Here is a 25,083-nt window from a genome sequence, read left to right as displayed (position 1 = left end):
TGTGATTAAAATCAGGCCAGTGTCTGTTAGCGCGCCAGACACCATGAGAGTGGTGAGGAGGATCAGTGGAAGCAGCTCTTCTGCTGATAGAGAGCTAAATAATTCAGTAAGGCAAATGTACAATGAGGGGAGGGGAGGGGAGGGGAGGTGTGCACTTCTCTCTCCATTCCATTCCTCTCTCCTCTATCTCTCTTTCTCCCCACATCTCTCTCTCTCTCTCTCTCTCTCTCTCTCTCTCTCTCTCTCTCTCTCTCTCTCTCTCTCTCTCTCTCTCTCTCTCTCTCTCTCTCTCTCTCGCTCTCTCGCTCTCTCTCTCCTCTGCTTCTCCGAGGACTGTAAAGCTGCTTTGGCTCCTTTCCTCTGAGAGGGGGGTCACATGAGTGGCCATGGGCTGGCTGGTGCTGGGAGAAGGGGCGTGAAATGAGCCCAGCTGAGCTGCCCACTCCCCAGGAGTCTCGACTCTCCCACGCAGCCGCATTACTGTAGGCTTCCCACACACAGCTCCCCTTGGTCCTCCGCTCCGTGCAGTACAGCTCATCTGGTCCCGGACCCCCACACAGCTCCCGTGCTCTCCCACGTAGCTTCCCTTGCTTCCCCGAGCAGGGGATCTGGACCAGGCAAATGTAAGCCCCCAAGAACTTGGGAGTAACTTCCTACTTGCCCTGCCCAGGGGTATTGCTGGCGCATCCATCCACAACCAAGGTCATGGTCTCCAACTAAAAGGCTATCGCACAAGACAGTCTGTCCAGTCCATGCAGGGAGTAATCTTTCTCACTTCCATATCCTTGAGGCTGTAGCAAACAGTCCAAACAGGAGAGGAAGTAAGCATAACATCTGCGCTCCAGGGCAGCTGCTCGCCTCTATTCTCCCATGATGTGGCCTAGAATGAGCCAGGTCTCCTGACCGTGGACACTGTAAAATGATTGGGGGGAAAAGAGTAGGAGGGGGTATTGTTCATTGCTTTAACTATAATAGTTTTTTCCTCGTTTCTTTTGTTTGGGTCTCTCTCTCTCTCTCCCTCTCCCTCTCCCTCTCTCTCTCTCTCTCTCTCTCTCTCTCTCTCTCTCTCTCTCTCTCTTTCTCTCTTTCTCTCTCTCTTTCTCTCTTTCTCTCTTTCTCTCTCTCTCTCTCTCTCTCTCCCTCTCTCTCTCTCTCTCTCTCTCTCTCTCTCTCTCTCTCTCTGCGTTGCCGGAAAATTGGCTGTTAGCCTCAGCCTGAACTGGAAGTTGCGCTTCCTCTTCCTCCACCTGTTTATGTAGTGCTGCACCTCTCCCTTGTTTGTGCAGTACAGTAAGTGTCTGAATTATAAGCGTCTTTAGTGTGATGAATGGCGCGAAAAAGAAAAAGGGAATAACATACTTCCCTGGCTTTACATTCATGGCTGAGTTGCCGTGGAGAAGATTTATGCAGGAGGCGTTAGCAGAGCTTCGCTTTAGCGGCAAGACTGGCTGGCTTCTCGCGATGGTACAGAGTGGTACTCCGACTCATTCAATCCCCTTAAATAACCCTGGAGAAGTCGCTCCACTGTTATTCTGTTTTTGAAGCCTGGGGGGGAGAGAAGCAATATTTGTGTTCTCAGCGCCCAGTTTTTCATTTGCCACTGCGAGACTGTGAGGGCGCTTACTGTGTAGTTAGCTCAAATACAGTCGGTTTCCTTACACAGCATTCAGAGCTTGTTTTTGTCTTGTGTGTCTCTAGCTCTGTGCTTTATTCAGCCACCACACATACCACCGAGAGAGGGGGGGGGGGATGGGGGGGAATCAGGTCACAGGAACTGATTAGGGTCACGTCCTGTACTGAGGCTGCTATTGTTTTAGGTGTGTGTGGGTTGTGCATACGTCGTCTGATGTGTCGTAGTGCGGGTTTGAATGCTGTGTACACTATTACACATATCCAGTGTTCTGTATCCATTTTTTGTGTGATTGAGTGTTTGATGATTGAATTGCAGAAGTGTGGACGGTGTGTGTGTGCACGTTTCTGTGTGCGCGTGCGTGCATGGGTGTATGTGTGACTGTTTGCTTCTTTGCTGCATGTCATAATGGCACCTGGTGCATTCTCAGTGGCCACTCCAACCGACTTGCGTATATGGCCATATTTCCAGGGCCGGCCTGGCCCACACTTCCAATTTTCTCCTTGACTGGAGAGGTGCAGTGAGCAGGAGGAGGGAGAGGCTGGAGCAGCTCTCATCTCCCTGGGATGAGGATGTCCCCATGGCCTGAGTGCTGCTCCTGCAGAGCTGAGAGCTGTAGAGAGGACCAGGGCCTTCAAATGGCCCCCTCTCAGCTCTCTGCTCTCAGCTCTCAGCTCAGCCCTGCACACACTGGAAGGATACATGGGCCATACAGTACACACTGCCCACTACCACTCCTTTAATTAAAGGATGGATCCTATGCCATGGGAGACATATGTAGCATTTGGAGCTGTAACGGTATTCTATCGAATCGAGCAATCGTGATGCGCAGTTATGATACTGTATTGTGATGCAAGTATTTTGATACGCCCTTTCAAAGTTCTGTTACCCCTCAGTCCAGGAAGCAACCACATGATATCTGCCTGTAAATGATCAGCAAAACGATCATCAATCGTGAGTTGAGTGTATCGTTACAGCCCTAATAGCATTACACTTATCGCTTTTTAATATCCATTACAAAAACTTGCATAGACACACACTTGCACAGTTAGGTTTGGTTATGTTTATTAAAATGTTTTGTCTGTAACCACACCTGCAGTATGCAGGAATGTAATGTTGTGGCCTCAAGAGCTATGGTGAAGTAGCCTGGGAACTCCCATACTGCCTTTAGTTCTATACAATCGTTTCGATCTGAAATACTAATCTCACTTGTGATTAGGTCTGGTGTTAACCAGGCAACATGGTGAAGTACTCCAGTCAGAAATGTTGAATTTGTTTCTGTCTGCTGTGCAGTTCTTCACTGGTTTCAGATCTACAATAGTCTGTGACACAGGAGGTTGTAGTGCTAATAATCATCTCACAACCTCCGGGTTTGCCATGCACTGCTATCATATCCCATCCTTTGATGATTTCTCACAGCTGTATCCCCTGAGATGTACTTGCATCACACTCGTTTTTTTTTTCTTTTTAGTTTTGCGGTACACACTCCCAAAAGACAAAAATTGGGTCATTGCTATTTTGGTTTTACTCACAGTTACAGTATTACCAAGCTCATAACCCACACCGGTAGAGGGTCCAATAGTGTAATGACTGACTGGATCATGTGCAAGCAGGGCTCAAAATTAATATTTTTCATCACCAGCCAAAATGACTATTACGTAGATGCTAATTTAGCCAAACACACAGTCACTAATGGGTCACAGTGGCTAGTAAGTTGGTCTTTTCTACTAGCCAAACTGAAATTTCACCAGCATTTGGCCAGTTGGCTTGTGTTAATTTAGAGCCCTGTGTGCGAGTAAGGGATGTTGACCGGTAGCCGTTTAGCTGATAGTCGACCGGATCAACGGTAACCGGTTAACATTTTCTTCCACTGGTTAATGAGGCTCAGTTTTTTACATTTTCGCCATCCCTAGTGCAAATATTTCTCACGTCTCAGCACAAATGCAGCTCTCTGCCGAGCCGTAGATTAGGAACATATACAGGGTGGCATGCTTTTTGTCGAGTAATTCTCTCGGACTGGCAGACTTAAGAAGAAGGATCGAATTGTTTGCTGTGAAAGTGTAAGCTCTTAGCCATAGCTTGAGCCTTCTGGGAAGTGTAATATAGCCTAAATTCTACTACTTAATTAATTAAAGGCTGAGTCGATAGTGAGCTAGTGGCATTTAGTATTAATGAAGCACATGCCATTTCAAGTCACATATTTAGGATTTCATTGGGATAAAGCAGAGAAAGACATTTTGTTCTACACCAGGATTTTTCGACATCATGTTCGTCCATGAATTTCCAAGCGTAGAGCTGTTTTAATTTCATTATGGTCATCAAATCTGACCTATGACTGTAGACATGCTGCTGCATACTGACCTTTTGCTGTACTGTATGCATGAAGCTCTGTCTTTGTTTCGATGTGCTGATGCACCAGCAACCGTTTCACTATTAATCCTGTGGCGCTCACCTTTACATCGTATGTCCTTTCTACTGTTGACCAGATACTCAACTAATAATGCATATTAAAGGGGTATGCCACTATTTTGGGGCTTAATACAGTTAAAATCGTTGGCTGGGGTTTATAAAGGTGGTAAAGTGTCTTATTTTTCATATTAAGCGTCGTCTTGCTTTAAGACAAGTTAAAAGAGAGAATATGTCGCTAAGCTAGTGAAAGTCAATGTATCCGTGTAGCATTGTAGCATGCTACACGGATCCATTGACTTTCACTAGCTTAGCGACATATTCCCTCTTTTAACTTGTCTGAAAGCAAGACAACGTCCAACATGAAAAATAAGACACTTTACCACCTTTATAAACCCAGGCTAATGATTTTAATCGTATTAAGCCCCAAAATAGTGGCATAGACCTTTAACTCTTGCACTGGTGGTCCTGCTGTGACCTAACGGTAGGGCACTGGGTTACTACGCTGACGACCTGGGTTTGATTCCGGCCCGGCTCATTTGCCGATCCTTCCCAGTCTCTCTCTCCCCACTCATTTCCTATCTCTCCTCCACTGTCCTGTCAGAAATAAAGGCAAAAAAGCCCTTAAAAAAACCTCTTGCGCTGGCTGTACCAAATGGCATGATGCTTGAATGTAGTCTAGAAGTCTAGAATTTCGATCTCACTGATGTTGCTTGCTGTAGGCATCTGCAGCGAGACCTGCATCTCTTGCCCAGCCAGAGGCCACGGTCTGCAATGGGGGAACTGAATGGAAGGCAGCCTACGGATAAATTCTCTCTTTTCATCTGTAAACTTTTATGTCCTCAGAAAAATAGACCTGACCTCTTTTTGCTCCTTCAAGTTCGCTACAGACAGTGTCAGAATGTCTGCCCCCCGCCCCCTCTGCCCCCCGCCCCCTCTGCCTCCCGCCCCCTCTGCCCCCCGCCCCCTCCCTCCCCTCTCCTGCCCGGTGTGACCTGCGCTTTCACAAACAGTTTGAAGTGAACCCCAGTAACCGCCAGCTGTAGTCGCACAGCAAGCAGGAAGTGGTTTTGGCGGAAAGAGTGTATGCTGTATGCTTTTTATGTTTATGCTTTTTAAATGACATTGACCCATTTTGGTCCATGCTTCAGCGCAGTGAATGCACCTCTATTGGTTGCCAGTAAATGAGACGCGCTTGTATTTTTTCCCTGAAACTCTGACTACGGTCTTTCATGACAATGTCAAACACTGAATCCTGTCTGTCCACCTCCTTCATCCTTGACGATCGCCTCCTCCCCCATCAACTCACATGTCTTGTTCTCCTCTTCCTCATCTTTATCCCACATGAACCCTTTGGCTGGCTTGTCACCGCATGTCATCTCTCGGTTCACCCCATCATGTCACAAGCAGCGACAGAGATTCTTAAAGTATACTCTCTACTCTCTCTGGCAGCGACATCCAAGACAACAGTGGCGTGCACAGACATTTTGCGGGGCAGGTGCTGAAGTGGGGGGGGGTGTTGGGGACATGTGGAACTTCCAGCTGCCTTAATAGAGGCTATTGAATTGAAACATTATTGTAACATGCTTTTGATAGTGCCACATTTGGAAATTATCATGTCAACATGAACCAAAGTAAATTTTTGACAAAAAACTTTCAAAAATGGCACTTTTTGTCCTGTAGGGCAAAGAGGCAGGTGCTTTAGCACCACCTTGTCCCTATCTGTGCACCCTTATGCTAGACAACCTTCCCTAACAAGAGCAGAGAGCGCAGCTAACCATTAACGTCCGATCTGTCACCCTAATCTATGAGAGGAGAAGGAGTAATGAGCCAGTGGCTGCAAAAAAGGGTTTTTTGGAGATCTTGCCCTGTTAAGTATGACTCTGCCGGAGATATACATGTATCTCCTTAAAATCTCTGGAGGAGGCTGTTGGAGATAAGAACACCTTTTTTATAGCCCTGTCTTCCCACACACGGCACGATATTTGGGGCCTTTTTTGCCCTCACCACTGGCCCTGTTCCTCAGTGTGTTCTTTTTTTGGACTCGTCTCGCATGGGATGGGAGGGCATTCTCAAAAAGTATCGCTGCCCCATTACTCTGGGTTTTTGTTATGATCTGTTTTCAGCTACAGTAATACTGCAGCATTGGGAAGCCATAGGAACATTTTTTTAGTATGGCTGGTTGTGGTCCCAGACTGAACAGGTCTTCAGCAAAAGGTGTCTGGGAGTTGGAGGGTGAATAGTACAGGTGGGGACAGGCACTCTGCTGCATGTTTATATTTATTGGATGGGGCTGGTATGTGGAGTTGGCCTTCAGCAGTGTTGACACACATGCACGCGCGCACACACACACACACACAGGTGCTGAAGCAATAAGCTAGTTTAATTTGGCTTGACAGACCCAAGGGACATGCGGGAAAGTTGGAGAGGTGCTCCAATGTCTTCAGGTCATTGTGTTGTGGCCTTTACAGACTTAAGGCTGTCTATCACTTCCACTACCCTTCCTCTGTTGGGGACAAATGATGATGACATTGGAACTCCTCCCTTGTTCTCTCGAGGATCTTACCAAGATCCATTGACTAGCAAGTGACAGAATAGGTAATAGATTGCTATACGTAGCAGTGGACTTCAGGGAGAACTGAGGATTCGTGAGAGGTCTGCAGTTGACAAAACAGCTTTGGCTCCTGTAGTGCATTTCTCGAAACCATGGTTTCTAACCATGTTAGCTACTTTGTTGTTTGCAATGCAATTTCCCATTGACAACCACCCAAGTGGCTAACTCGCTAACAACTACGCTTTCGAGAAACCCACACCAGGATAGTGACGATGAGACTTCGGGGTTTTCGGGGATGTTTGTAAATTAACTTGTTGAAATGTGCCTGTGGAGTGTTAGGAGGAGGAGGAGGAAGCCAGAAACGGCGACATCTGGCTCAGAGAGTGATTCTTTGCCGATGGAGCGGCCTCCAGACAGCTGGGATGATAAACGCCGTGTTTTGAAGGAAGTCACACTCAAGGAGGGAAATTGAAATAGCTGATGTTGTGCCAAGCCCACTTATGAAAGGCACAAGTGATTGTGCGTAATTTTAGACTGGCTTGAAGGCACGTACTCATTAAGAAGTGATGACATAGCAGTCTTTACTAGGGTTGTCTTGTCTATACATGTTCTGTTTGTTAAATCAGTGTTCCCAGGACTTGTATTAAATCAAATTTAGTACAAGTACAATTACAAGTGTGTGTGTTACTGAGACTGTTCTCACAGTCTCAAACTGCTTTCCAATTATTTTTGGGCTGTTGTTCAACTGGTCATCTCTTCTGATGTTAGTAATTTCTGAAGTCTGTCTGTCTGTCTGTCTGTCTGTCTGTCTGTTATCTATCTATCTATCTATCTATCTATCTATCTATCTATCTATCTATCTATCTATCTATCTATCTATCTATCTATCTATCTATCTATCTATCTATCTATCTATCTATCTATCTATCTATCTATCTATCTATCTATCTATCTATCTATCTAGTAACTGTACATGATGAAATATTGCCTATATATATAGCCATTTAGAGGAGCTACTAGTTCTGAATATAGAAAACATTGCCAGCTCTAAATAATTTAGTACCCCTTTTCCATGGCCTTGAATATTTAAAGGCAGAGATTCTGGCTTTTCTTTTCAAGACACGCGGCATGTATAAACGCTGGCTGGGCCCTCCAGTCGAAGGCTCCTCCAGTGACTTATACACGTGCCCAGGGCCGGATTAATGCACAAGCTAGATATGGCTGCAGCCTAGGGGCCCCCACCTGCCAGGGGCCCCTGATTGCCCAAAAGTGAAAAAATACAGAATTGTGACAAGATGCAAGATTGAAAAATCGATTCACCATGTTGAGAACAGTTGGCAGACAGGCTATCCTCAATTTCTAGCACGTAATTATGACACAGTCAATGTAAATTTGTCGTGAAATTTGCTTTACGGGGTGGCCCACAGCAACCTGTAGCCTAGGGGGCCCAGGCCGTCTAAATCCGGCCCTGCACGTGCCATTCAAATTTAATGAAGAGGGATCTTCAGGGGAGAGCTGTAGCAGCGGGAACGTCGATCATAACCGTCTCTCATTCGAGGCACATGGTCGGTCATGAGACTGCGTTCGTGCTATGCGTGTGTGTGTGTGTGTGTGTGTGTGTGTGTGTGTGTGTGTGTGTGTGCGTGTGTGTGCGTGTGTGTGCGTGTGTGTGCGTGCGTGCGTGCGTGCGTGCGTGCGTGCGTGCGTGCGTGCGTGCGTGCGTGCGTGCGTGAGCAGCCCCGCCGACAGGGGGGGACTAAAGGGCTTTTTGTCCCGGGCCCTGGGAATTCTGGAATAGAGGGGGGCCCATAACTGGGCCCCCATGACGTTGGGCTCAATTATGATACGTTCACTTCAAAATGTGTTGTTTTTTAGGATAGAAAAGTGCTTTATTTGCATTCAAACAATTACTTATAGATGTTTGTCTTCATTGCCCTTGAAAAAACGGCCAATAACCCCCTATCACCCCTAGAACTATTCCAAAATGGATTGGTCTTTCTAGAAAAAAAGACGACAGCATTCGATAAGTGGTCAGTGTGCGCGAGCCAGTTAGTAAACATGCACAAGTCAGGAGCGCAGAAAAAGAAGGACAACGAAAAAGAGAGGAAGAAGCCAAAAGGCTGAGGGGTTCTCTGGCTAAATATTTCAGGAAAGACTGGAATGATGTAGCAGGCACCAGTAAAAGCAGCTGTGCAGCAGATCCAGGTAAGACACGGCAAACTTTTTCCAGCCCCGTCGTCAAGTAGCCTAACATTGGCACAGGCCGTGAGCAAGTCACACGGGATTCAGTATCAGAGAGACAGGGGGTATCGAATAATTTGATTACCACAACGGCTTAATAACAATGTGTTTCATGCGCCTATGTAATTGAATCTATGAATATGCGCATTACTCTGCAATTATGTGTCCAAATCAAAAGTTTCAGGCAGGCACGCGCACGCCAATCAGGCTGAATTGATATGAGAATCATCCCCGGTCAGCTGAATTACAGCCAGTGTAACTCGACTCTGGTTTAAACTTATTTGGTTTAAAATAAGCCAGTGGCATGTCAACGTGTGAAATTGACATTTAGATTGCCTAGAATTGAATGTAACGAATGGGTTATAACGGTGTCGTTTTTGGGGTAACCTGTAACTTTCGGTTCTGATTGCGGTGAACTTGACCCTGAATGTGCTCCGCCTTGTTCCCCTCTCTTGAAGTTCAGCGGACATAGGCTACACGCGTCCTTGACATGATTCCCCTTGGTCAAGTGAAAATGGTCGATGTGATGAAAAATGTGCTATTCATGAGCTTAAGTAATACAATAGCGTGGATTTTATTGTGATAGCATTTTGAAAACCATAACTCCACTCAGTCCATATCCGTAAGGTTGTAAATAAGTTTTTGTTTATCCGTTATAAATGGGCTTGTCATCCCGACGTGGTGTGTTTTGGAGCTGCACAAGGGAATTACGTGGTTGTGGTTGGGCGTTTGACTATTTTCTGTAGGGACCGTCAGGGATGAGGGGGTGGGGGGCTTTTTTGGTGTTGGGAGGGGGGGCCCATTGAGAAAATTTTGTCCCGGGCCCAGCCAAACCTGTCAGCGGCCCTGTGTGTGAGCATTAGATGCGACATCCACCTTGGCGTCACCAGAGAGGCAGGACCTCGGCTAAGAGCGAGTTTAAGGACCATCCTGATGGAAAGCCGTGCCCACTTCATTTGAAACACTTGCTTGTAATGAGAGCAGAGGCGATGACCCTCTAAACCAGGCCACTCACTACAGGTGACGGATGACAAACACACACTGATACAGACACACACAGACATGCACGTACGTACACACTAGGGCTGCACGATATATCGAAAATATATTGAAATCGCGATATCAAGAGCTGATATGCGAATCGCGAAAATGACTGACTTAATTAAAACATTTTCTGTGCTGTCCAATTACTAGCTGAATATCATCAGATGCACAAGAAGCCCACCACGAACACAGCTGCACCCTCCACGCAGAAAGACAAATTAGAAAAGAAAAAAAAAAACACTCGGCTATATTTCTAAATATCGTTTAAATATTGTTATCAAGGCATTACATGCTGTTATCAAGTACCGATTTTTTTCTGATATCGTGCAGCCCTAGTACACACACACACACACTCACACACACACACACACACACACACACACACACACACACACACACACAGAAGCACAACACACTTATAATCATACACACACACACACACACACCCTTTCTCAACCACTTTCCTTTAGCAGCAGCTTTCTTGCTTTTGCAAAAGCCTGCGTCTCACTTGGACCCATGCAGTAAGGGTGAAGCGTGAGCGTCATTTTTGTAAATGGGCCCCATTTTGCAGGGGTCAGCACTGGCACGTCTGGCTCATTGCACTGGAGAGAGCAGTATGTAATGACATGGAGCTGACACAGTGCCACACATTGTTCCTCGAACTTCTCAGACGTCCATCGGGACAGCCAGCAGCATTTTAAGTCAGTCTGTGCGTAGACACATCAAGACAACTTCCCCATTTTTGCTTTCTCCCTCAGTAACATCTTTCACGGTTATTTAACACACCATGTGTTTTTGGAGCGGTACGCTTCTCGAAATCGAAACTGACCAGCGTTCCTCTTTATTGTGGTACATTGCAAAATGCAGCGATTTATGTGAATAGAGATGCACGCTGTACAGCACACGCATACTTGAAATGTGGGACACGTAAACAAGCGTGTCTGCCTGAGGCCAGTGTCCCCCACCGGCGCCTTCCACATGGTAGCATGGTTCCATTATTTAAGTCAGGCTACCAGCACAGGCTACCAGCAGATTAAAGCTGTTTGAGTTGTGATGGTAATCTCTTCCCAAAATACTCATGTGGGTCAGTATTTGTTTGGGAACGGTGGACTCAAGGACAGCCGTTACATCCTCCATGTGTCAAATGAGCCTTCTGCGTGCATGGGAGTTGTGTGTACTGTATGTGTGCGCCTGTGTGTCTGTCACGTGACGTGTCCCATAGTTGTGCCTTTCAGAATGTTGGCAGCTCCTTCCCTCCAAGGGTCCAAGGGTCTCTGGCTCTTCTCAAAGACGTTGAAGAGAGAGGGGAGCCACACAGTCAGTTCCAGTTCTAGAATAGAACAGAGCTATTGTGTCTCTCCACAACAGCAGTAGTCTTCCCCAGACTCTGGGCCTTCAGAAGCTTATCAAATGGAGAAAAGGGAAAGTTTATTTTCTATGCACAACTGTAATGGGTAATGCTCTCTCTCTCTCTCTCTCTCTCTCTCTCTCTCTCTCTCTCTCTCTCTCTCTCTCTCTCTCTCTCTCTCTCTCTCTCTCTCTCTCTCTCTCTCTCTCTCTCTCTCTCTCTCATATCTAGTAAATGATTGGTCTATAATATGCGTTCTAAATCAGCATTGTGTGGTGTAGTATTTTTTTTATGATCAGCAGACTTTGGTATAAGGAAGGTCCCTCCTCCATTTTTCATTCGGTATTCATACTGAATTGTTTTTGTAGAACATGCAGTGCACATTGCTATACGGAGTGAAGTTTTTTGTATTGTGAAGGAAGTTGGAGAGATCTGTTCAGTTCTTCAAATATGGGATTAATGTGTTATGGACACAGTGGCGGAACTCTTGGACATTTAAATAATTAATCCTTCATTACTGCAAATGAGTCATCAATTTGTCCCTTGAATGGTTGATTACAGCCTTATTCATCCTCATTCGTTAACATGTGGCCCACTTTTAAGAATGGATAGAGGCAGCACCCATTATGTAATGCCTTGCATTGTATTAAAGGGACACTGTGCAGGAAATGGTCAAAAAAGGTACTGCAACTATGCTGCTCTTTGAAACTGGGATGCCTATTGCCAAATTTGATCTTTACATGAAAGTGTACTAAGTAATAAACAAATATTTTATAGTATGGTCCAAGTAGAGTCATTTTTGCAGCTAAAAAATGCTATTTTTGGAAGTTCAAAATGGCAGACCATGGAGAAGATCCCCCTTTTCATGTATGAAAAGTGCAATTTATCCAGTTTTCATGAATACTTAGAATTTGATGGTGGTGGTAAGTCTTCATGAAAAAGGTAACATTAGTGAAAGGGCAGCATGAATTCTGGAAATAAACAACTAAAAATCTCACACAGTGTGCCTTTAACATAAAGGCATAAATATGAATGAATCTTATTCAACATAACTCTTAAGTTAAAAAAAGTGTTGCAATATGTAATATAATCATTGACACTGTCAATGAATATAATAGACCACAACATACACCTAGATGCATTCTGAATAAAGCAATTGTGGTCTTAAGGATAAATCTAAAGGCTGAGGTGAATGAGAGGAGTTCACATGCACAGGATTTCTTTTTAGACAGAATGAAGAGTAACAATGTAGGTACCACAGAAAAGCAGAATTCTTAAAAAAAAAAAAAAAAAAAAAGTGAAATGCATTTTCCCCAAAACAATGGATATGATTTGGTTGACCCCAGTGGCGCCCACACAGTAGGTAGTAAATAAAACGCTGATTGCAGACAGTCAGAGGGGGGGCAAGGGAGACGCCATATCTTATCATCCATCACATTCCCTTGATCCTCTCACACAGGGAAAGAATGAAGAGAGACATTTTTCTTGGCCTTCTCTCAGGGTCAACATCAACGAACGAGGGATGTTTTTGAGGCAGAGGATTTTTTTGGGGTTGTGTGGCTTGCACTCCTTTCGCCCTCCCACTCTCTCTCTTGTCAAAAGCTGAGGCATCGCTTGAGTGAAGACCCTCTGTGAACCTCTCCCAACAGCAGGGCCGGATTAAGATGACCTGGGGCCCCTAGGCTACAAGCTGATGTGGGGCCCCCCAGAAAGCGAAATCCACGACAAATTTACGTAGACAGTGTCATAATTACGTGCTAGGAATTAAGGATAACATGTCTACCAACTGCACTCAACATGACCGATGAATTTTTCAATATTGCATCTTGTCACAATTCTGCAATTTTTCACTTTTGACCAATCTGGGCCCCCCTGGCAGGTGGGGGCCACTAGGCTGCAGCCATATCTAGCCTGTGCATTAATCCGGCCCTGCCCATCAGTGTTGGACTGGCAGCAGCCCCCTCTGTTTGTTATTCTACACGACTGAGCTGCAAGTGTAGCTTAAGGAAATGGGCCCCACAGTGGGGGGGTGGGGGGGCGGGGGGGGGGGGGGGTTGGACAGCAGTATAGGGCGGGCTGCTGTTGGATATGCCAGTCACGGCAGCCGAGGCATGAGGGTCTCTGGGTCCCTGGCACCACAGTGTGGGAGGAGTGTGTGTGTGTGTCTGTGTGTCAATGTGTGTGTGTGCGCGTGAATACGTGTGTGCATGTGTGTCTGTGTCTGTGTGTGCGCGTGTGTGTGTGTGCGTGCGTGCGCGCGCGTGTGTGTGTGCGCACGCACGTGTGTGTGTGAAGGGAGGACATACCTGCCTGCCTGAGGGAGCCCAGTGGAACTGCCTTATGAAACTGTGCAGATGAATTTGGCAATGATTGTCTCACCCATGGACTTATAGTGTGTGTTAGGCTTGCAGCAAGTTTCTCTTGTCTCACGGCAGAGATGATTCCTGTCTTCATTCCAGAGATGCCTAGATAACGAGCGTGAGGTTTTTGTGGGTCTTCTGTGTTACCTCCTAGGTTTCGCACAAAATATGACCCATCAGAGCATGACTGTTATATTAGGAGAGTTGTTGCCATTTAGCAGACATGTCATCAGAGAGGGTAGATGGGTCATTTCACGTGAAATCAGACACTTTGGGACCCGACCGACACAGATTTCAATCATACTTGCTGTGCCTGTTTAGTAGCAAGGTAGCACCCCAGAACTGCATTTGTGTGAATCTGACACCATTATTAAGGGAGAAACAGACTAGCAAAGGTTTACATATGAGGGTAGGACACTATGCATCCAGCCTTGATTATATCAGTCAGTGTAAGTCACAAAAGGATGTCTGAGGTGTTGTTTGAAAGCTCTTTTCTGGCTCATTTCAGAGACCCAGATAAGAGAGAGGTTCCACTGGCCCATTGTTTCCGGGTTCTACTGTCGCAAGGGGGAGGGGGGGGGGACATTATCATCCGACTTCAATTTGTTGAGGTGGGAGGAGTGCGAGTCACCCCGACTTCGCTAGTTGGATGTTCCACTTCGACAGGCGTTCCAGAGCATTTTTCGTAGTAGGAGGTTGGATAAGTGCGATCTCCTACTAGGATGGTTTGGGACTGGAGTGCACCATAAGGACTGTTGTATTCATTCTAGGAGCATTATGACACGTCCCGTTAGGCAGACCGGAACCAGAGATTCTTTAAGTATATATCTCTACTCTCTCTGCCGGAACCTGGTCACGTTACGATAGAACCTATTATGTTGCCATATCTCTATATACTTAAAGAATCTCTGATGCTGATATTAGCTATGAATAGCCTGGGAAATCCCATGCTGCTTTGCGCCATCGTTCCGAAGACACTCGTCCTCTCACTTGTGATTAGGTGTGGTGGTAACCAGGCAAATTTATGGATGTTATTAAATAGAATATTAACCATAGTTAATGTTGCACAGTTTGGGTTTAAAATGCAACACTTCGCACTGTTACCTCATGTAGCAATAGTTTTTTGATTTACAGTCTTATTTATCTTGAACATAATGTAGCAAGTAGCAAGATGGGAGGGGAAGATAATTTTATCAGGCCAGTTCCTTTTACATGATTTCAGTTTTTGCAGTAAGGAAAGAAAGAACGATAAATGAATGTTGGGGACCAAGAGCTTAAAAATGACTCTTAGCATATTTTTGTTTTTCTTTTGATTGCATTTCGTTTGATGGCGCTCTCTCCTGAAGGATTCAACAGAGACGAGCACTACCAGCTGACGAATGCATTTGTTCCATTTTCCTTGCAAATGTTCCCCTGTGTCAGCCATGCACGGCTGCTGTATATACCTCATTGATTTTTAAGCATCTGAAATGCCAGCAGAGCCCTCAGCCAGATGCATGTGGACCTAAAAGGTCACCATTGGCCACAGTAATGACACACAGCCTTAATCTCCCGCAAGTCACGTGACCACGAAATCAATGATGATGCCACGCCAAAGCCACGCCGGCCGGCCAGTCTTGAAAAGCATGATGTGTTACCATGGTGATGTCAGGTGTATGCTTGTGGCCGCTGTGTGGCAGCTGCTTACCTGGCTTTAGGGTGCCATTAAAATTACCCACAATCCTCCACTACGGCCGCCCCCTCTCGGCCATAATGCCATTCGCCACGCCCTGATGGCCGGCCAGGGGTCAATTAGCATCACTCGCTGTCAGTAATCCCCCCCCCCCATCCTCCTCCGGAGCCGGCCACCATCAATACTCACTGTCTATAAAGACCTCCTTAGGAACGCTTGGCCAACTCGTCAGATAATGCTGGAAGGCATTATGGAGGAAATTGTTTGCTTTTCCTTTGTACCCTATTTCCCCATGCCATGCCTTGATATTTTTTCTTCATTTTTTTGCATTTCTTTTGTCATTTTGCATATAAATCTGATCTGTCCATCTTTGATCTTGGTCTCATACTATCTTTCTTTCCCCTACTTATTTTTGTTGGTCTTTCTTGACACCCCTGCTTCTCTCTCCCTCCTTCTCTCTATCCTGCCTCCTCCTTCCCCTGCCTTCTCTCTCTCTCTCTCTCTCTCTCTCTCTCTCTCTCTCTCTCTCTCTCTCCTTCTCTCTCTCTCTCTCTCTCTCTCTCTCTCTCTCCTCCTCCTCCTCTCCCTCTCTCTCTCTCTCTCTCCTCCTCCTCCTCCTCCTCCTCTCCTGTCGCTCTCTCTCTCTCTCTCTCTCTCTCTCTCCTCCTCCTCCTCTCCTGTCGCTCTCTCTCTCCTCCTCCTCCTCCTCCTCTCCTGTCGCTCTCTCTCTCCTCCTCCTCCTCCTCCTCCTCCTCTCCTGTCGCTCTCTCTCTCTCTCCTGCCTCCTCCTTCCCCTGCCTTCTCTCTCTCTCTCTCTCTCTCTCTCTCTCTCTCTCCCTCCTCCTCTCCTGTCTCCGTCTTCTGCAGTATGTAAATGGGTGGTATCATTCAGCTGACCTCTAGCGCTGCTGGAGCGTAGCGACATGCTGCTCCACCTGCCTGTCTCCCACACCGTTGCAAACTGGAGGGCAGGGGAGGGGAGGGGAGGGTTGGGAAGAGACTGGAGGGGAAGGGAAGGGAAGAAAAGGCAAAGAACGGGAGGTGGGGGAGGGAAGGGGAGAGAAGGGAGGAGGTGTGGAGACAAGACTTGTTTCCTTTCACCGCTCACACACACACGTACACACACACGTACACACACACACACACACACACACACACACACACACACACACACACACACACACACACACACACACACACACACACACACACGTACACAGTTTGTGCCTGTCTGTGGTGACGGTGCAGCAGGCAGATCCTCCAGCTGCAGACAGGCTGTCAGCCCCTACTCAGACAGAGGAGGCTCGGAGGGCATGCATAAATGATCAGCCCCCAAAGCACAATGCGCAGGAGCGGACACACACAACACACACAGGCGCACACAGTCAGGCACACACGTGTTTTTTTTCCACCTTTCTACACGTATGATGTGTATAGGCATGCATATGCAGTAGCTCTCTCTCTCTCTCTCTCTTTCGTTCTCTCGCTCCCTCTATTTTTCTCTCACACACTCACACAAACAGAGAGGGAGAGAGAGAGTTTCCTCTGCATACTCTTTAAATAGACTCCTCCTGATGCCAAGTCAGCTGAAGTACACCAGTTTCCTCTGCTATTTTTACTCACTTGTCTCCGAGCCTGCTTGCTCCATTGTGCCAAGGCATGCATGCAGGCATTTGTGTGTGTGTGTGTGTAAGGTTGTATGCATGTAAATATGCATGGGCACTGTTATGCAGTGATGCCTAAAGCCATGTTAACCGGACTGTTGCCAAGAAGCAATGGTTAACCTCTGACATAAGGCAACATATTTTTGTTTACAAATATCATCTACAAGTTGAGTAATTTTTCAAATTTATATGATCAGAATATTGGGAGGTGTTCATGTTGTTGCTCAGAAGAACACCCCATCCATCATCATCTATTAGCATGTTTGACAACCCATCTGTCCTCAAACATACTGTGTGTGTGTGTGTGTACGTGTGTATGCGTGTGTACGTGTGTGTGTACGTGTGTGTATGTGTACGTGTGTGTGTGTGTGTGTGTGTGTGTGTGTGTGTGTGTGTGTGTGTGCACGTGTGTGTGTACGTGTACGCGTGTGTGTATGTGTACGTGTGTGTGTGTGTGTGTGTGTGTGTGTGTGTGTGTGTGTGTGTGTGTGTGTGTGTGTGTGTGTGTGTGTGTGTGTACGTGTGTGTGTGTGTGTGTGTGTGTGTGTACGTGTGTGTGTGTACGTGTGTGTGTGTACGTGTGTGTGTACGTGTGTGTACGTGTACGTGTGTGTACGTGTACGTGTGTGTACATGTATTTATGTCACATTTATACTACAATATGTGGGGTAGATAGGGGTAGAGATGTATACACCAGAATGGTGTAGTTTTGGATGGTAGGCATTTCAGACACCTCTACCCTGCTGTGCAAGGAATGGACCCATTGAAACAGAGGATGTGGAGAATGGGATGCTTGTTGTTGATGTTCTTATGCATCTGCTTGTTCACTTTTTTTATTATTCTTATTTGTTCCAGTATTTTTTGTTCGCATTCATTTTTTGAATAAAGGATGAAATGGAACTACTCTGCCTTTCCCTACAGTGTTCCCCTATGGACAGATCAGAGTTAAGTTCCATTCTATTTATTCATTCCAATTCCAAAAAACACCTTTTTACACAGTTCACATCTCACAGAAAGTTTAATGGAAAGTACACTCTCTGCTCTGTTCTGAACCCATCCATCCAAAGTTTGAAAGTAGACCCTTTGGTTATACACATCCTCTCCATGAGAGTGATGCGATGGGTGAGATATCCAGCATTTTAACTTGTCAGTCTCCTAGGGAGAAAGAAATAGGCTGCACCTTTTTACATCAGTTGACGAGTATCAGCAAAAAGGAGACATAAGGATTTCAGGCCTCCAGGTAAAAACTCAGCAGAGTTCAAAGCGGTAGATGACTGATGTGCCATTGAAAGACAGAAAGAGAGAGAGAGAGAGAGAGAGAGAGAGGGGCCGAGACTCCGATACAGAGAGAGTCAAACAAACGGAGTGATGGAGTGAGCGTTTGTCAGGCATCAGCTTCAGCCAATAGCCAAGCTGTGTCGGATCGGATGCAGCAAGTCATTGAGCAGTAGAATCAGAGAGAGTAGAGAGAGAGAGGTTCCATTGGCCCATTGTTTCCGGGTTCTATTATTGGGGGGGAAATCCCCCTTTAGGCAGACCTAGGCAGACCTGAGGACTGTTCTATTCAATGCTAGGAGCATTATGACACGCCCCTTTAGGCAGACCGGAACCTGGTCACGTTAGGTGCCCATAGAAACCTATTATGTTGGCATATCTCTATATGAAGAGTTCAGATGCAAAACCCCCTAACTCCATTTCTGAAGACCTGCACTTCTATATTTTTAGAGAACCCCGTTGTTGATTTGGTTTACATTCATGTACTTGATAATACATATAAATAGTTATATTACATAAATAAAATACAAAAATATGCCTTTTTGATAGCTATGTATTAAATTAAAATTAAATAAGATTGTTTTCTGAAAAGGCACTTAGGGGGTTTTGCATCTGAACTCTTCATATACTTAAAGAATCTCTGGTAGAATCTACTACGCTTTCGCCTCCCTGTCGTGCTTTTGGCCCGAAAAACACTCCCAAACCTCTAAATCCATTCAGCCACAGATGGTTTTTAAAACCACACGTGCCGCACCAAGCCCACGACGGAGGCTCGCCTCGCATGCCTCCACCATTTGGGTCAGTTGCAAACCCTCAGTCGAGCATTTGCTCTGGGTCATGGAGGAGGTTTGCTAGTGGGCATTTCGCTCATCTAATATGGCGATGTGGGGCAAAATGACACAAACAATCAATAAGTGGCACAATGTTCAAAGAAACGCTCAATGTTGTCTAGTGACAAGGCATTAATGCTGGTGTGGAGTTTTTCGAAGGTTGCAGTATGAAGGAAAGCTCATTAAAACGGCCACCAAAGAGCCTAGAGGAAGGTTGTCGGGAGACTGCGCTTCTGTGCAATATTCTATTATTAAGCACTGTTTTACATTAGTTAAAGAGGCAGAAAAATTAAGTCAATGGGGGGAAATTTATATTTTTTACTTGCTTGCGTGCGTGCGTGCGTGCGTGCGTGCGTGCGTGCGTGCGTGCGTGTGTGAGTGCGTGTGTGAGTGCGTGTGTGTACGAAGAGTCATTGTGTGTCATGGCAGTGCCTTGGATAGCACTGTAGCATCCATCACACAGCCATGATGTGTAAAATCCCATTTCTATTGATCGCGCCCTAGCCAGAGAGCAAGAGAGAGCTGGAATGAGAGAGATTAAAAAATGAGCAAGAGTTCAAAAGATTAAAACCGAGCAAATGGAAAGAGCAGAGAGTCAGAAATCAGGAATGAAAGGGAGAAACCGTGAGGGTTTTCTTTGTTCTCTTAGCTGTGCAAGGCTTATAATTGTTTTTTTCTTCCTTTTTAATTAAGCCATTTCTGCAATCGCAAAGCAAAAGTGATTTACATTTCATTTCAGAGCGACATTGTTTACACGATGGCTTTATTTATTGCAACTTTGCACTTCCCACAGGATTTCATTATTGCCATTCAAGTGTGCCTGGCTAATCTATGCTCCATTTTATCGCTTTGTGTGGAGATGAAAAGGCTTTTTTTTTTTTCCTCCATTCATGTTATTGCCATGCAAGCATTGACGAAACCAACAGTTACATGAAGGCATCCTATTTCATAGACCTTAAAAATTATGCACATGCAATATGTAGATGATGAAACTTTTCTTGTTTAATCAACATTCTGTATACCATGTGGTATGCATAGTAGATGTATTAGCTTAGATTTAGAGCATGGTTCGTCCATGCGTGTATCCGTGTGTGTGTGTGTGTATGTGTTTGTGCACGTGTATGTGTGTATGTGTTTGTGCACGTGTGTGTGTGCACGTGTGTGTGCGCGCGTGTGTGTGTGCGTGTGTGCGCGTGCGTGCGTGTGTGTGTGCGCATGCGTATGTGTAAGCATGTGTGCGCTTGTGCGTGTGCGCTCAGAGGTAGGGTTCATGCATCCCCGTTGATGTGTTTGTTGCAGGTAGTGCTCTTCCGCATAGGAGAGCAGCAGAGCACCTGTTTTCCAGGAGCATACAGTATTAGATGAGAGTGGTCCTCTCTCCATCCTCTCCATTTCCCGCCTGGCTACCTCGTAGAGTTAGGCCTCGCCACTCTCATCTGCTGGCACTCTCAACCACTCCCACAGGCATTTGAAATGTCTTGTTACTGCCGATGTTTTTCTGTTTATTTTTTTTTCTTTCTCGATCCTGACTCTTAATTGGGCTTGTACTTTAGACCCTGTACCCCATTGGTTGAGTGGCAGTGGTGAGGTTTAATGCCCAGGGTGCTGAAAGTTGCTTCACATCTGCGGAGGAGAGGAGAGACCATAATGTAGCTGCCTGGCCATTTAATTACGAGCCTGCGCATCTGGGATGCAACCCCCCCCCCCTGCTGCTCCAATGGCCTACTTTGTTGTTGTTGGTTGTTGCCGGCTGTCTTGTTTAGGAAGCCCTGCCGATGTAAAATGGCAAGAAATATATTTCAGTTTTTCATTTCTCGGCGCGCTTGTGCACTGCACTCGGGAGAGCAGGAAGCGTTTGATGCATTGTCAAACTGTGCTGATCCTCTCCCTTGCTGGGAGGCATGTTTCAGCATCCCAGCCATTAAAGGGGGGAAATGTAAGGGTTTGTGAGAACATGATAAAGCCTTGGTCGGTCAGGCACATTACATTACCCAGGCTCCATTGCAACTGGCAGGGATAGGCATAGCCGCTCTCCTAGCATGATTGCTTGATTGGACGACATTGTGATGACACTGTGTGTTGATTGGATGCCACTGTGGTGACACGCGTCTGTCAGCAACTTCCTGTTGTCGTGGCCCCTAATGTGCTGTGTCACCAGGCAGGGCCACGACTTCCCCCTCTGCCAGCGTCGCCTCTACCTCCTCCGCCTCCGCCTCCTCCTCCTCTTCCTCCACCACCATCCCCTCTTTCTCCTCCTCTTTCTCTTCCTCATCCTCCCCTCTCTCCTCCTTACTGCCCTGTCCCAGTCTCTGCGGTAATTACTTTGCAAGCTTGACTGACTTTCTCCATTAAAGCCACAGGCTCTCTCAGGAGCCTGTGAGTTATTCCATCGATTCTGCTTTTTTTCCTTTTTTTCTTGCCTCCTCCCCTTTTTTGTTTTTGTCGTCTCTTCCCACCTTCTCCGTTTGTCGTGGAGCTGTGGAAATCAAAAGCAAATAAAGCCTTTATTGGAAAATAAGGGCACTTCCCAGGGATGTTGGCTTGGATCTTTTTTTTTATTTCTTTCCACTTCTGGGGCTTGGTGTGACCTTTTACAAGTCTATTTACCTTTTACAACTATTAAACTAACCAGAGGGGTTCATTGGTCAACAAGCCACCCTCATTTCAGTGGGTATTGTTATTATACATTATTTCAGAAAGAGTCTAAAGCATACGCTTATGTACACATGTGGGAATTCACAAGTGTGTAACACACACACACACACACACACACACACACACACACACACACACACACACACACACACACACACACACACACACACACACACACACACACACACACACACACACACACACACACACACACACACACACACACACATTCATATTAACCCTAACAATAGCTGTGCTAAAGAATGCTGAACTGCGCCCAAATCAAAACAATCCCTAACATTAACCTGTGAGTGAGGAAATGTTTTTACACTTTTATTTTTACCTGTAAGAACAAAACTACAGCAGCAAAAAGGGTCAAAACATGCAGGGTCCAGGATTTGGACCCCACATGGAGCGAGAGCCCCATATTGTTTGTGTGCTCCAATAGCAGTGGCCTTACGAAGCTAGATTGCACACACACACAGACAGAGAGAGAGAGAGAGAGATGCTCATCAAGAAGTCTCTTCAGTTCCTGTTCCAATATTTTGTCACCAGGGCTACCGTATATACTGTGCCACTGAAGTGGCATCACACTATAGCTTCCCATCATGTCACATCAACTGTAGGAGTGTGTCTCTCTCTGGCTGCATGTCAGCCCAATCACTCAAGTCATCACTCTCAAAACACTTCCACTGACTCCACACAACCTGACCCGCTCATCAACCCGCAGTGGCAGCTCCTCTCATCCAGGACTGACTTCTGCTTCTGCTTCTCCTCCTGCTACGCCCAGGGGTTTCTGTCCTAGTTTATTCGCTGGGCCATTAGCACCCCGCTGTGAGAGCTCACCGTGGGTGAGATTCGTTTGTGGCCATTTTTTCTATCAACAAAACCTGAAGTTTCACAGCCTCACAAGCGCCCACATGCGGACGAAAGTTAGGCAATTTCACCGACGTTTAGTGGCGTCCACATGGACTAAAATCCCCCTTTACATGCTGTGTTCTGTCTTTTGAGGACTGTCCCTCCTACTATACCAAGGGTTATGTCAGTTGGCCAGAAATGATCAAGCCCAACTACAAAGATATGTCTGGGATTAGGATGCTCCTGAGATAGATGGACATTCAAGTCGTCTCTCTTTGCTCACATGGTGGCAATCAGTGACAGTTCGGGTTTGCCATGTAGTGTGACGGGTTCGGGTGGGTGCGATTTGTGAAAATGTGACCCGTGCAGGATTCTGCCAGTCACATCCTCTTACATATCTTTCTGAAGGACTACATTGACAGGTTGGTCAAGGCCACCAACCTGGGCAGAATATCAATAATTTGCACGTTAAACACGTTCTGAACTTTCAAATGAACTATTTTCCCCTCTCAAGGCTTAAATGCTTCAGCTTTCGAAATGTAGATTTAACTTAAGTATCGATTACAAACTTCAAAACAAACAACTTAGCTGGCCAGGCAGATTAATAAAACAATTCTGCAGTGTCTTTAATTAGCGCTCTGACATCGGCTCTGGCATACAGACCTTTAAGCCCACTTTGGAAAAGATGTAGAAAAAGCACTTTTTTTCCGTTTCAAGGCCTGCTGCCGATGTGCGGTAGAGATTACCTTAGTATTTATGGGACTCCAGCATGCACAAGCACTGCTAGCTAGGCCGTTGGGTCGCAATTTTAATCTGATGAACGAGTAATTGTACCCCTCCATCTCAAAGCCCGGCACTGTGCTCGCAGACAATGGATCTGACGAGCACCATTTTCCAATGAGGGCATCCTGTGTCTGTCAGCACTACGCATCGGGAAGTGGACAGGATGGCCGGGAGAATTTTCCACCGGATCTTGTAGGAAGTTTATGGCAGTTCGTATTGTTGTTTTTCATCTCAGCTGAAGAGAAATCTTAAGGGGATCGCAAAAGCTCCGACTACAGCCACAGTGCCCACTAAACTGAATTTCCCTTTGGCTGAAGGAAGCCACTGTTAACTTACAGTCATGAACTGTTGTGTCAAAAGAGTTTAGGGAAAAGTGTCCTGCACTAACGGCAGTTTAACAAAACTGGCCTTGTGTTTATCTGAAAAAAGCGGCAGTTGATGAAGGGGCTCTGCGCTTTCCTCCCCTCTCCCTCTTCCCTTCTCCTTGCCATTGGCTGCTTACTGTACACAGAGGTCGGCACTGTATTTGTTGCTAGGTTACAGTAAGGAAGTGCCAGATATTTTGAAAGCACTCCATCTGCTCCAGAGTGCCATCGGCACGCAGCCGAGACCTGGAAGAGGCCAGGGACTCCTGACATTGATTGTGCACAGGCAGGGTGAGGACGAGGCGAAAGTGTTTTAATTATTGGAAAACGAAAGTTGCAGCCCACTTGACTGACATTTAATCAGCAACGATAGTGTTCGTCTGGCTGGTAGTGTACATGTAGGCCTATAGGCTGTTACACGTTTACGAAACTCTTAGGCCTACATGTCACATTTCTTTTTTTGTCCTCTTCTTTTAATCAGATGAACAAGTTTGGTGTTTTGCTACAAGTGATATCGAGTAAGAAAGATTGAGAAAGATTTGGTAGACTGTGTGACACAAATGCAATGAAGCTGCATTTTCATTCAGGCTAAAAGAAAAGCAATTCTCAGAATTGCTTCTTGATTGGCTTTTTTTCTGGTCTATAATTCTGCTGAATAAATTTGCAGCTTGCTGTGTGAATTAATTGATGAAAAATAATTGGTATTGATACTGCAGAGGGATGGAAATGGAGAAAGCAGGCCCCTAGTGACAAGTGATAATGCTCTCCCACCCTGCCTTCTCCAACCAATTTAAAAAGCACACTATACACTCTCGCTAATGGAGGAGGCTGTGGAGTTTCTCTTTGCAGACACCTCTGTGAAGGATTGACTGTCCTTAGAAGACCCAGTCAAAGCACTTTTGTTGCTTACTGACTTGGAAAAGGTTTGGATAGCAGAGATTTTTTGATGTTGAATCTTATCAGAAGCAATTTCATTGACATTAAATTTGTTGATCAACTTTTGTTGCATATTGTTGAATATGTGTCATTTAAAGCTCAGATGCCTTCCTTTTTTACTCTTAAGATTTGAAATGTGTTGTCAGAAGATCAAAACTGTCAATTTGAAAGAGAATATAATAGATTTTCTGTCTACTCGCCACCGTTGCTGTCCTGGGTGTAGTATATGTGGGTCTGTGTGTTGTGTGTGTGAGTGTACGATAGAAGCAGCAAGCAAAAAAGGAGACAGATAGAGAGGGAGGTATGTGGGAGACACGTAACGTCGGCTGTTTTTGCCTCTTTAGCAAAACCTTAATAAAGAGAGCCTGCAGACGGGTACAAAAAAAGAAACTGCGGGATTCAGACATTCTCATTCATGTGCCATAGCGGCATCCTGCAGTTAAGTCAGAAAGTGTTTGTGAG

At 45.8% G+C, this 25,083-nt stretch overlaps 1 protein-coding gene across 2 annotated transcripts in view; it reads left to right on the top strand.

Annotated features, from left to right (window-relative positions):
* Nucleotides 1-25,083, top strand: part of tnika (TRAF2 and NCK interacting kinase a) — a 104,229-nt gene that overhangs the window by 9,398 nt on the left and 69,748 nt on the right. The gene's annotated exons all lie outside the window — the stretch shown is intronic.

This window comes from Engraulis encrasicolus, chromosome 16, assembly GCF_034702125.1.
Source record: "Engraulis encrasicolus isolate BLACKSEA-1 chromosome 16, IST_EnEncr_1.0, whole genome shotgun sequence".
Classification (NCBI taxonomy): Eukaryota; Metazoa; Chordata; class Actinopteri; order Clupeiformes; family Engraulidae; genus Engraulis; species Engraulis encrasicolus.
This window is presented reverse-complemented; position numbering and strand designations above follow the sequence as displayed.